We start from the raw sequence: 13,649 nt of genomic DNA, 5'->3' as shown, positions 1-13,649 counted from the left end.
GACGACTACACACAGTTGGGTGCGCTGCAGTGGAACTCGGGTGAAAAGCCGAAAGCGATACAAAACATGACAGTTTATCTTCGGCAACGTTAAGCAAATATTTCGGTACACTGGCCGTCTGTCCCTGGTTCCAACTACTTGCCGCAGGCAGGAAATCAGGGGCGTATCGGTTTGCGTCAGTGCAAAAGAAGAACAGCCGTGATCACGGGTGGTCTGTAAGCGCTAGCGGTTTAACCCCTGGAAAATATTACTGCTCCCACCTTGAGTTTCCAAGCGGAGTAATGCACGCATACCTGCCCGAGGGGGAGATTTGGCAACGCTTACTAGACCACAACCATCGCCCCTAATCGACGCTAAGAACGGGGTGGGTACCGGAGCCAAACGAGTACAAGACACACAATGATATTGTTTCGGACGCAGTCACTGCGAGAGCAAAAACAAAACCCGGATGTTTTTTTTTGCAATTGGCATACATTTCGTTGGTGGCCTACTTTGCAGGCCTACATTTTTCTCATAGCAAACAAACGTTGTGCCGCATTCTTCCCTGTACCTTCATGACGCTGCTGGAACGGCTACATTTAATCTAAATTAATTATCCGAATGATAGTACTATATATAATATTTGCTACGGAAATGCTTTTGTGGCCAGGTCGTCATTTCAGCAGCAAAACGCAACATCATTTCTTCCGAATCGGGCCGAAAAAACATGACTCACATCACAAATTTGTAAGTATACTCCTCCCTTTCACGCGCATGTATTTACAGCCGACGGTATTTTCTAACTCCTTACAACTTCATGGCACTTCTAACATGTAAATGAAACTCGGCTTCGGGTCGGTAGGGCAAAATTTAGTATCATGTCTTCCACGATACCTACAATAGATTGAGAGAAATTGTGCCTGGCGGGAAAGTTGGCTTTATCGCACGCTGTTAAATATACGGAATGGCCCCAAGTAATTCCGCTTTCTGAGTGCCATTCAGCTTCCATTTAACAAAAAGCAGAGCACAGCAACTCCCACGGACTCTTTTCCGGAGAGAAGCCTGCGTAAAGTTTTGGGGACGAAAGTTCCCCGGCCATGCCGTGGATACATGGAAAACCAGCTACCCATCACTGAGGAAATACAGCACACGCTATACATGAGATAAACGAGACTGTCCAAAGGCTTCCGCGTATTAGCGTCCGTGACGCAAAACCTCCCTCCCAGGCAGTGCTCTAAGAAGCTGTGCAATCTCCTGTTAGCTTTGTTTTGCTGTTTTCAAAATAGCTGTTTTTATCGACACATTATGTTCCAATAAAAATGCACATGGTGCTGCCAACTTTAAAACTTTTACCAGAAATGCAAAAAGCTACTTTAAAAATTACCTGTCTTTACATGAATTAGGCAATTTTTAAAAAAATCCGTTTGTTTATCTTGGTTTTATGGGTTCGGTACTTCGTGTGAGGTATTCAATAGTATCGTCCTCAATATGACCTAATGTATGTTGTTTTGTGGTATCCTGGCCAGCTGTAGAGTGGAGTTTGTTGTGAGCGTGGTTTGCGGCGTGAGAAACATTGTTTCGATTTCAACCATTCGAACTACAGTAGAGTCTTGACAAACAAAAAATCATTTAAGCGGAACAGCAGCCTGTAAGTTGGTTAGTTTGGTATTCAGAAAATGTAAAAAGCTCTCGGTAATCGCAACTAAATTTTCCCCGTTACCGTGTAAACGGAACCAGAAAGGGAACTTTTATAACCTATTTAAACGACATTACTGGGTGTCACCTACACAAACATCTGAGTCATTACGCACGTTTCCAATGATTAAAAGTTACCCTTATTATCCTTTTTTTATGACCTTTTCAATTCCCCTAAGGGTTTCTTGGAGGTGCTTCGTAAAAACCCAAATTTGGGTCTCTATGTAGCACCGGAAGTAAGGTCAATCTATTCAGTGATAGCTGGGAAGACCGTTTTACTATAGGTAAACGCTCTTCCAAGGTATTACTGAACAGATTCACCTTGACCTCATTGACACTCGAGTTTAAAAAAAAACACGTACCTGCGTTTTTGCAGCCGAGCCTTACCATAGGGGCGACTTTCCGCGCAAGCTGGGTGAACTTCGCAAGCGTTGTAGTTCCACACAAAGGGCCGAGCGCCAGGCCGGGGAGTCGCTTGTATTTATTTAGGTACATTCGACTCCCCGGCGCCACCAAGGCAGGCGAATGCACATGGTGCCTTCCACAGCCACGGCGAACGCTCAACTAGCAACCGCCTGTGGCAGAACATGCCACCAGACTCTTTCAACCCCCGCAATGGCGCAACGCGGCATAATGGCTTGGGACCTCGCCAGATGAACAAGGGTGAGGGCTCCTCGCAATGGTAAACGCAGCTTTTCAGGCCTGAATTCCCTTTTGAAGGGTTCGCACTCGACCAAGGACGCCTGTACCCATTTAAGAAACCTGTGGGTGCGCGGAGGTATCAGGATTCGCACCCGGTACCTCCCGCATACGAGGCGACGGCCGCACCTCTGAGTAATCGCTGCGGTTTATAAAGTTAAAGTTAAGAGTAACGTCTGCGTCTGCTAACAGTAAGACGTAAAGCAGAATAATTCAGGATCGCGCTGCAGAACCGATATTTAACAATTAATGATGAAGCCGAGCTTACGACACAGGAAGCCAGCGACAACCTTACACTCATTATCACGGAGTGTGCAGAAGAACTCGGGGGCACTATGGCTAGACAGGATACTGGTAAACTTTCACAGGAGACGAAAAATCTAATTAGGAAACGGCAAACCATGACAATCTCTACCGCAGCTGGTAGAATAGAACTAGCGGAGCTTTCGAAGTTAATTAATAGGCGTAAGGCAGCTGACATACGGAAGTATAATATGGAGAGGATCCAATACGCTGTAAAGAACGGAGGTAGCCTGAAAGCAGTGAAGAGGCGTCTTGGCGCGGGGAAAAATCAGATGTATGCACTTAAGGATACGCAAGGCAATGTCATCACAAATAGGGATACAATAGTCACAGTGGCCGAGGAGTTCTATAGGGACCTGTACAGTAGCCGGGACATCCAGGATAATGCCGAACGAGACAGTAGTTCAGAGGAGATAGACATCCCACTAGTAACGACCGAAGAAGTAAGGAAGGCTTTGAAAGAAATGAAAGGGGGCAAATCACCTGGTGAAGGATTTGAAGGATTTGAAGGATTTGAAGGATTTATTGAACATTTTTCGGTACATACACATTGCACGTAGTTATTAGTACAGAAGGAGGTCCCAAAGTAAAACTGTCGGGGGGACCTCCTGTTTATAAATGCGAAAATGTTGATAAAAAATATGTAGGCAGTCGAGGTACGGGTCAGTTTAGCACGCTAATTGGATATGCAAACACTATTAAAAAAGTCTGCTATTATATCTCAGAAAAAAAAAGGTTTGAGTACTATAAACAGGGGAAGCACAAAAAGTATTATTCAGAAAAAAAGAAAAAAAAAGTTAGCAAGCATGGTCTTAAGTTACTGTGCAATTAAGAAGCAATATTTTGTACAAGTACTATAATTTCGCAGTTAGGTACGGATCAGTGTAACACGCCAATAAAGTATGGAAGCACTAGAACAAGAAATTATACAATATTAGCTCTGGAAAAACCTGGAAATGTGAGGGTCAGATAACAGCAGACCTCTTGAAGGATGGCGCAGATATTGTACTTGAAAAACTGGCAAACCTGTATACGCAATGCCTAATGACCGCAATGGTACCGGAATCTTGGAGGAACGCGAACATCATCCTAATCCATAAGAAAGGCGACATGAAGGACTTGAAAAATTACAGGCCGATCAGCTTACTGTCAGTCGTCTACAAGGTACTTACCAAGGTAATCGCTAACCGAATTTCTGCAACCTTAGATTTCAGTCAACCTAAAGAACAAGCAGGGTTCCGTAAAGCTTATTCAACAATGCACCATATTCACGCGATCAATCAGGTGATAGAGAAGTGCGCTGAGTATACTGAACCCCTATATATAGCCTTCATAGATTATGAGAAAGCATTTCACTCGGTCGAAACCCTAGCAGTCATTCAGGCATTGCGGAACCAGGGGGTAGATGAGCATTATGTAAGAATACTAGAGGATATTTACAATGGGTCCACAGCTACCATCATCCTCCATAAGGAGAGCAGTAAAATGCCTATAAGGAAGGGTGTCAGACAAGGAGACACAATCTCTCCAATGTTATTCATAGCATGTTTACAAAAAGTATTCAGAACGTTGGATTGGGAACAGGTGGTTAATGGGTTAATGGAGAATACCTCAGTTAGCTCAGATTAACTGATGACGTTGCCTTGCTAAGTAACTCGGGGGACTAATCGCAAATCATGCTTTCCGCACTGGACAAACAGAGTAGAACCGTGGGCCTGAAAATTAATATGCAGAAAACTAAAGTAATGATCAATAACATTGGGACAGCACAGCGGTTTGAGATAGGTGGCGAGGCAGTGGAAGTGGTAAGCGAATATATCTACTTAGGCCAAGTTGTGACCCCAGATCCGAACCATGAGGCAGAGATAATTAGAAGGATAAGAATGGGGTGGGTGCATGTGGCAGACATTCTCAGGTAATGAATAGCAGCATACCATTGTCGGTGAAGAAGAAAGTGTATGACAGCTGCATCTTATCGGCACTTGCCTACGGGGCAGAAACATGGAGGCTCACTAAGAGGGTTCAACTTAAATTGAGAACGACTCAGCGTGCAATGGAGCGGAAAAGGATAGGTGTAACATTAAGGGACAAGAAGAGAGTGGAGTGGGTTAGGGAACAAACACGTCTTAAGGACATATTAGTAGAGATTAAGAAAAAGAAATGGACGTGGGCAGGGCATGTTATGTGAAGGCAAAATAACCGCTGGTCATTAAGGGTAACAGAGTGGATCCCTAGAGTAGGCAAGCGTTGCAGGGGGCGGCCGAACGTTAGATGGGCAGATGAGATGAAGTGTGCGGGGATAAATTGGTCACAGTTGGCACAGGGATGGGGTAATTGGAGAATAATGGGAGAGGCCTTTGCCCTGCAGTGGGCGTAGATAGGCTGATGATGATGATGATGATGATGATGATGATGGTGGTGGTGGTGATGATGATAAAGTTACGACCACTTCCACTGGCGCAATTTCCGACGACGCCGGGTAACTTCCCAAGCACGAGAACCCCTGTGCAGGGAATGCTTGTACCAATTTTTTATATTGGTTGATGCCCAGCGGTGCCGAAGTACCTACCACTTTCTTGGAACTAATGACACGGTACGACGTGGTATTACGGTTTCCAGGATCCTCCCACATGGAAGGGAGCCTCTACCCAATTTTATTGTGGTGGGTCATCTGCTGAAGTCGGGGAGCAGTAGCCTCCCAGGTATGCCGCAGTGGAAGAGCGTGTCCAAGCCCTTTATCCCCTTCGGAAGCAGTACAGGGGGCGCCTTTACCCTTCTGACTGATGGGTGCCAAGCGGTCCCGGACTTCCCCGAAGAAGTTCGAGGGACCTCCCACGTGGCATCCCACGGCTGCGTTTGGTCAAGCTCGAAGCTCTTTTTTCCACGTCCAAGACGTCCAGAGGCTCAGGGGACGCATGCACCCTTTAAAGACAACGGTGGGTATGTGGGGGCCCAGGATTCGAACCTGGTACCTCCCGCATACAAGACGAGTGCTTTACCACTCGACCTCCGCCGTCCATCTAAAAATTCGAAATTCAGAAACTTTTTTTTTTTAATCTGGGGTGTAAATAAGTTCAGTCTGTTCAGTGATAGTGGGATGGGCGTTTAACAATAGTTAAAAGTCTGACACTCCGGAACACTACACGCATACGCAGTAGTGTTCTGGAGTGTATTCTATACCATCCTTCTTTTATGTCGAAATCCTATTCGCTCCTTATAAAGCATATATACCCGCACCATTTCTCATTCACAATACTCGAGATTTCTTCGTTTCCATTGAGATTTCGATTGCGATTTTTTCCGAGATTGCTGAATTTTTTTTTCAAGTTTTTGCCACACTCAATAAACAGGGAAATGCGAGTGGATACGATTGATCATTCATTTATTCTTTATTTACTTGTATCCCTTAATTTTCTTAGTGACGAGTCCTAAATAACACCCCTTATATTATAAGCTTTGTAACAATATTTTTTTTAAATAAAAAGAGCGCACCTATCGCTTACGTAAAAGATGCATCTGTGCTCATGCTAACACATTCAGCCATGTTCACTCCTTAAAAAGGACTTGGGAACCAACCGCCTTGAAAAGATATGGCGCGGTGACTAGCTGCTTTGAACAACGAAAAAATAAAAACAAGTCATGCCAAAATACGTTCCCGCAGATGTGTTATCAATGTCGACGCATGAGGCCTTGTATTTTTCAACAGAATTCGAAGAGAACGTGTGGGGAGGATACAGTCCGAAATATCCGCATGCACGTGTTGTGGCCTTAGCAAATTTCGTGGCGGTTGTCGTGTAATCACGTCCACGACAAGTATTTAACCTTAGTTTTCGCATCATAATTCGCACCTATGAAAATGACAGGGTAAGCCATTTGTGGCTCCCGAGGTTATATTCGCTATGAAACGAAGCGCTTCGGGATGCAGTAAGGTGCTCGTATTATCAAATTCTTGTTTGTCGGCACTTCATCTGGAAGACAGGAATTTTCAGGTGATCAATTAACGTATCTTTGGAGTGAAGGCCTGGTGATTTGGCGCTCTCCAGATTGGGCAAACATTTACAGTAATGAGCATTGCAGCACACCTGCTCTTGCACGTCGCACCAAAAGTACCAGGTAAATATGATGGCTGCATCAGTGATTTTTGATCCTTTTGTTATTAAGGTTTATTTTTTTTATTTTTATTGCCGTCCTTGTGCTCGATTGTGGCGACGGCAATGACAATGACTGATTTTTATACTGGTGGTTCACACGCCGAGGAATACGATGGTGCGAAATATAGCGCTTAGTTTTCAGCCATATTTATTCGTCCAAGGTGGTCTAGGAACAATTTAAAGCGGTGAAGCCGCGCCATACTCTAACCTAATTCGCCATTCTAACAAACAACATTCTCCAGGACAGCTACTTATCTCTGTACACCTTGGGCCACCACAGCACATCGCCCCCGCTCCCTCAACCTCCTTTCTATAGCCTTTTTTAAAGTAAATTTTCCTCAACCTCTTTTCTTTCCAATTCTGCTAAGTATACCGAAACGACACCGAGTATCACGATGATTACTTTGTTACTCCTGACCGACTGGCCCACACGGAGCCACACCTACAGCAATATGGTGTCAAAAAATAAAGTACTACTTGTTGCAGGCCTGTTTGTTGTGGGGTATGCAGTTGAGTTTCTCAATTAAGAGCTGGAAGGGGGGAGGGCAGGTTACTTTTTTTATAGGCGGTAGCTTTTCTTGGGCTACTTGAACGAGAACATTTTGGTCTGTATGTCTGTACGCCTGCCTGTCACTTGAATCAGTCAGCCGGCCGAAGTGAACGGAAACTGCGCAGTAGTCTTATACACTCGCAGCCAAATCTAAAGGTCTAAGTCCTGTGTTAAAGTTCATTCTTGTCCACATTGGTTAACAAGAACAAGACATTACGCAAATATAAGGCTTCAAATCAATACATGAGTGATGTTTACTTGCAGTGGTCCTTGATTAATAAACTGAAGAATGCTTGGTTTTTGCGAAAGCTTATGACATACTACATCAACTGCAGAATACCGTCGCCTGCTGTTGCCGGCACTACCTGGGGCTATTTATTTATTTATTTATTATTTATTTATTTATAAAATACTCTCAAAGCCCGAAGGCGTTACAGAGAGGAGTGGTTACATTTAATACAGTATTAGTTGCAGCCGTTTTCAATGATGTAGGATGCGGAATGCTGGCGATGGAGGCGAGGAGGAGGTTCCAGTCGTCGCAGGTCATGGGAATGAACGAGTGAAAGTAGGGGTTTGCGCGGCACTGAGGAACCCCTACCTTGAACCTGTAGTCGTTTCGTGCGGAGTTGTAGGATGGAGCAGGAATGAGAGCCTGTTTTAGAATGGGGTTAGTAAAGTAAATGTTATCAAAGAGGCACAAGCGCGCAATTTTCCTTCTAGCAGCAAGGTCACTAAGTTTAAGAGAAGATTTAATTGACGTGATGCTAGCGGTTCGTGAGTAGTTTGTGACAATGAATCGAGCAGCCCGGTTCTCAGGTTCTGAACCGCTTCCATGGATGAAGACAACACCACCATATGAGGGTCCCAAATCGATGATGCATACTCTAATTTAGATCTAACAAGGGCTTTATATAGTAAGAGTTTTAAAGACACTGGAGCAAGAGCAAAATTACGGCACAAGAAGCCGAGCATGCGGTTAGCATTATTGGCAACATAATATGTTCATGCCATTGCAGATTAGTGGTAATGTGGATGCCAAGGTACTTATAAGAAGAGACACAAGATAAATGTACATTGTTAAGTTCGTACGGAAATAGCTCAGAAGGGTATACTGCTTAGCACCTGAAGAAACTCTCATTATTGTACATTTGTTAACGTTAAGTTGCATCAGCCAATTATTTCACCAAGAAGATACGGTATTAATGTCACGTTGGGTAGAGACGGAATCTTCCGGGTTAGTTATTTCACGATAAATCACGCAATCATCATCAAGAACTCTAATTGTAGAAGAAATAATGTTAGGAAGGTCAATAATATAAATTGGGAAGAGTAAGGGACCTAACACAGAACCTTGCGGCACCCCAGATGTTACGTGTTGCAACGGTGAGTTACAATTGTTAGCACTTACATATTGTGTTCGGTTAGACAAAAAACACTCTATCCACTTGAGTAAGCTGCTTTCTATGTTAAGAGCACGAAGTTTTAACAAAAGAAGTGGATGGGAAACTGAATCGAACGCTCTTTGAAAATCTAGAAAAATGCAATGGCACCCCGGTCTGTTATGAAAAATAAATCATTAGTGAAAACTAAAAGTTGCGTTTCACATGAAAAATAATTTCTAAAAGCATGCTGGCGGTTATAAAAAAATTTGTTGTCCTCGAGGAAAGTTATTAAATTGGAATGGATGACGTGCTCAAGCAGTTTGCAGGGGATACTTGCGAGTGTATTGAGCCTACAGTTGAAAGGGTTGGAGGTATCACCTTGCTTCGGAACTGATGATGGTTTGTGTTTAATGGCGCAAGGCCTACGATGGCAAAGAGCGCCAGAGAAGTCATTTAATGAAAAGAAGTGATTACCACAAAAGGTAGGTATAAAACATGTACACTGGACATTGTAAGATCAAAAAAAAAAAACGTGTCAACCGAACATAGTAAAACCAGTTAAAGATAATGGTGATGGCCGGTGTATAGGGCCAGATTTGATTATGCATGATAAGAAATGAGGTTTAAAAACTTCACGTCTGACAAATACTTAAACACGCGTTTCACAGAAACCATGGCATCGTCACCCAGAAACAACGATGGGTGTAGGGGAATATGTTGTCTGTAGAGTTCTCTGAAGTCTTTGTGTCGTGTTGTGTCAAGTGCCTTGCATTGTATGAGCATGTGGACTACGGACAGGCCCTCCCCACAACTGCTACACACGGGTCTTGGAGAACCCGTGAGCAGGTGCGAGTGCGTCACATGTGTATGGCCTATCCGTAATCTAGCTAAGGTAACTTCAATGTGCCTGTTGTGTGAGTCAGTAGTGTATTGTCCCAGGTGTGGTTTTATTACGTGTAGTTTGTTGTCTGTCTGTTCGATCCAGTCTGCTTGCCACGTTTTACGGAGTTGCTGTCTTATGTGTGGCTTGAGGTCTGTGTAAGGAAGTGTTGTTATGTTTACTGTGTTTCGGAGTGCAGCATTGGCGGCCATTTCATCCGCCAGTTCATTTCCGCCGATGCCAGAGTGGCCTGGCACCCAACACACAGTCACCTCAAGGTTTGAAGAATACGCCAGCTTAATTGATTTCTAAAGAAGGTTAACTACATGGTTTTTCGATGACTTTCCGGATTATAATGCACGGACGACGCTCAGCGAATCTGTATAAATGACGGATGTAGGAATAGGATGTTCAACTATGTGACTTACAACCAAAAATATGCCATATGCTTCTGCCGTAAAAATACTTGTATTAACATTCATTGTTCTACATGCTTCGAAATTGGGACCATGCGCAGCACAAGACACTGCAGTGAAAGTTTTAGATGCATCACTGAACAACTCTGCAGCCCTGTATTTATTCTGCAGATGCATGAAATGCTGCAAAATCCCACTTTTTGGTGTCCTGTTCTTATTGTATTGTACGAAAGACAAGTCACATGCTACAGGACGAAGATGCCATGGTGCTACAAGATCAGTGTGAGATGATTTGAATGTGTCTAAGAAGGAGATGTAATGAATAGTCACCTCGTCCCTCACTCTCTGCGAGAAGGGAACGGAAATTGATGGGCGGTTTAAAAAAAAGTTTAGTTGTGGACGTATCATTAAAAACCGGTTTAAAGGGATGGTTATTCATTGATGAGATTTTGGAGGCATATAGGAGGTCAACATAAGTTCACTGGTACGCTAAGCACCGTTTGTCGCACTCTGCATAAAGACTGTGGACAGGACTAGTACGGAATGCCCCACAAGACAGGCGAAGCGCCAAGTGAAGCACTGGGTAGAGCATTTTAAGTGCTGTTTTTGTGGCTGACCCATACACAACGCTTCCGTAGTCCAACCGTGACCCCACCAACGCGGCATAAAGTCGAAGCAGGAGTTGTTTGTCTGCACCGTACGATTGGTGAGACAGGACTTTTAGAATATTCATTGTTTTTAGGCATTTTTGTTTGAGTCGTTTTATGTGCGGTATGAATGTGAGTTTCTCGTCAAATACCACACCCAAAAACTTGTGTTCTCTTTTTACTGAAATCGAGTCACCAAAGAGTTTTACGTCGGGATCGGGCAGGATGCCCCGCCTTTTTGAGAATACAACGCAGGTACTTTTAGAAGGATTAAGTTTAAATCCATTTTCATCTGCCCAGCGAGAAAGTTTGTTTACCCAAAGCTGGACCTGACGTTCACAAATGGATATGTTACATGATTTGAAAGATATTTGAACGTCATCTACATACATCAAGCAGGATAAGGTTGGCGGCAGTGCCTTTCGGAGAGAGTTCATCTTAATTATAAACAAGCTGCAGCTCAATACGCCACCTTGAGGCACGCCATTCTCCTGCACGTGAACGTTTGAAAGTGCCGAACCGACCCTGACACGAAATGTTCGTTCAGACAGGTAACTTGAAAGAAAATTCAGCATGTTACCTGTCACACCATAGGATTTTAGGTCTGCAAGAATGCCATAACGCCATGCCGTATCATAAGCTTTCTCGATATCAAAAAATACGGTCATGCAGTACTGTCTGTGTATAAAGGCATCCTTATTGTAAGATTCCAGTGCAACTAATTGATCGTTTGTGGATCGCCCTGCCCGGAAGCCTGCCTGGCAGCTCTCGAGAAGACCATTGTACTCAAGAAAGTACACGAGCCTACGGTTTATCATCTTCTCGAGGAGCTTGCACAGGCAGCTTGTCAAAGCAATGGGCCGGTAACTGGAAGGAGGGGAAGAGTCCTTCCCTTCTTTTAGGAAAGTCACTACTATGGCCTCCCTCCAAGAGCGAGGAATGTGCCCCGAAAGCCAAATCTTGTTATATAGGTGGAGGAGTGTTAAAAGAGTGTCTAAGTGTAGGTGCTGTATCATTGTATATGTGATGTGTTCTGGGCCTGGAGCTGATGGTTTACAAGTGCTCAGGGCGGTCCTCAGCTCATGAAGTGAAAACTCCGAGTTATAAGAGGAGTTTGACTTATAATTATCACGTAAAGACTTCTTTTCAGCCAATTGTTTGTGTTTCATGAAAGTGCTAGTGTAGTGTGCTGAACTGGACACGTGTTGGAAGTGTTGTGCGAGTGTGTTAGCCTGGTCTTCCAGTTTGTCCCGTGTTGTACTAACCAGGGGCAGGCTGTGTGTCTGTTGTCCTTTTAGTTTGCGTATTCGTGTCCAGACTTTGCGAGAGTCAGTGTAAGAGTTTATGGATGTTACGAATGAGCGCCAACTCTCTCGTTTTGCCTCACGGCGCACACGTTTTCCCATCGCCTTAGCCCTTTTGAACAATAAAAGGTTTCCCGACGTGGGGTACCGGCGCAGGATACCCCACGCCTTGTTCTGGGCCTCTCGCGCCCGCCTACAGTCCTCATTCCACCACGGCCTCCGCTGGTTGCGCGGAGCACCAGAGGCGTGGGGAATTGACTTTTCGGCGGCGTCGAGGATGTGCGCCGTGAGCAGTTGGGTAGCTTCTTCAACCTGTAGGTGTCCTATGGATGTGTGGCGTAGTTTGGATGTATCTGTAAATGTATTCCAGTTAGCTCTTGCTTCATTGAACCTGTTTTGGGAAGATGAACTGCATGGGCCTTTACCTATGTATGTGAGTGAGGTGGGGAAATGGTCACTACCGTATGGGTCAGTGCCCACACCCCACTCGAGGAGAGGAAAGAGAACTGCAGAGCCAATCGCCAAGTCAAGACATGAGTATGTGTTGTGTCCTATGTTATGGTATGTAGGCTGTTTATTGTTGAAAAGGCATGCTCCTGAAGACGTAAGGAATTTCTCTATCAGGCGACCTCGGGCATCCGTGCGAGAAGAGCCCCAACGAGAGTTGTGAGCATTAAGGTCGCCTGTCAGGATGTATGGTTCGGGCAGCTGGTCAACCAGCGCCTCGAAGTCAGAGCTTAAAAGTGAAACATCAGGAGGAATGTATATAGAGCATACCGCTATTAACCTATTAAATATTATTGTTCGAATTGCCACAGCCTCAAGGACAGTGTTCAGAGTGACAGGATGGCAGGCTAAAGATTTCCGGGCAATTATGGCCACACCACCAGAAGAGTGTGTGCAGCCATCCCTGTCCTTTCTGAAGACCATGTAACTATTAAAAAAATTTCTGTGCTTGGAATTCAGATGTGTTTTCTGAACACACATTACACTTGGCTGATTGGTATGCAGAATCTCATATACGTCGTCAAGATTATTCAGAAGGCCTCTGCAGTTCCGTTGTATTATGTTTTCTCTTCCCATTATTTAGTGTGAGAGCTACTGGAGTGTGTGTGTTTATGTGTCGTCTTTCGGGGCTGTGACTCTCGCCTTTTTTGGCTTGTCGGGAGGCTTTGGCGTCGGGACGCGTTCCTTGCGGTGCACCGCAGGCAAGAACGGCACGACGTCCATCGCGTCGTCCGATGTCCTTGGTGTGCCCGTCGAACCGGGCCCCCCGGACTTGGCCCCCTTCGGGGGCCCTTCGTTTGACCCGCCACCGCCGCAGGTGTCGGAGGCACCCGAAGTGGCACGGGCGGTGCGGTGGCGGTGGGAGCCGGTGCGGGGTACGTGGTGTCCATGGCATCCTCCAACACACTGGAGGATGCGGAGGCAGGGACGGGAGCGGCACCGGTCCCCACGAAAGAGGTTGCCACCACAACCGCTGCTGGCTCAGCGAGCGGTGCGGAGGCGGGTTGGGCTGCCAGAGGCAACCCAGGGGGGCGGGGGGGGCGGAGGCGGGCCCAAGTCCGACTCGCGGTACTGGGTCCCCTCCGAAACCAGACGCCGCTCCGCCCCCCGGCGAGCTGCGTCGGCGTACCTCCCCA

This window comes from Haemaphysalis longicornis, unplaced genomic scaffold (genome assembly GCF_048455015.1).
Source record: "Haemaphysalis longicornis isolate Haplotype H1 unplaced genomic scaffold, Haemaphysalis longicornis Haplotype H1 scaffold_13, whole genome shotgun sequence".
Lineage (NCBI taxonomy): Eukaryota > Metazoa > Arthropoda > Arachnida > Ixodida > Ixodidae > Haemaphysalis > Haemaphysalis longicornis.
The sequence above is the reverse complement of the archived record's forward strand: the minus strand, read 5'-3'. Positions refer to the sequence as shown.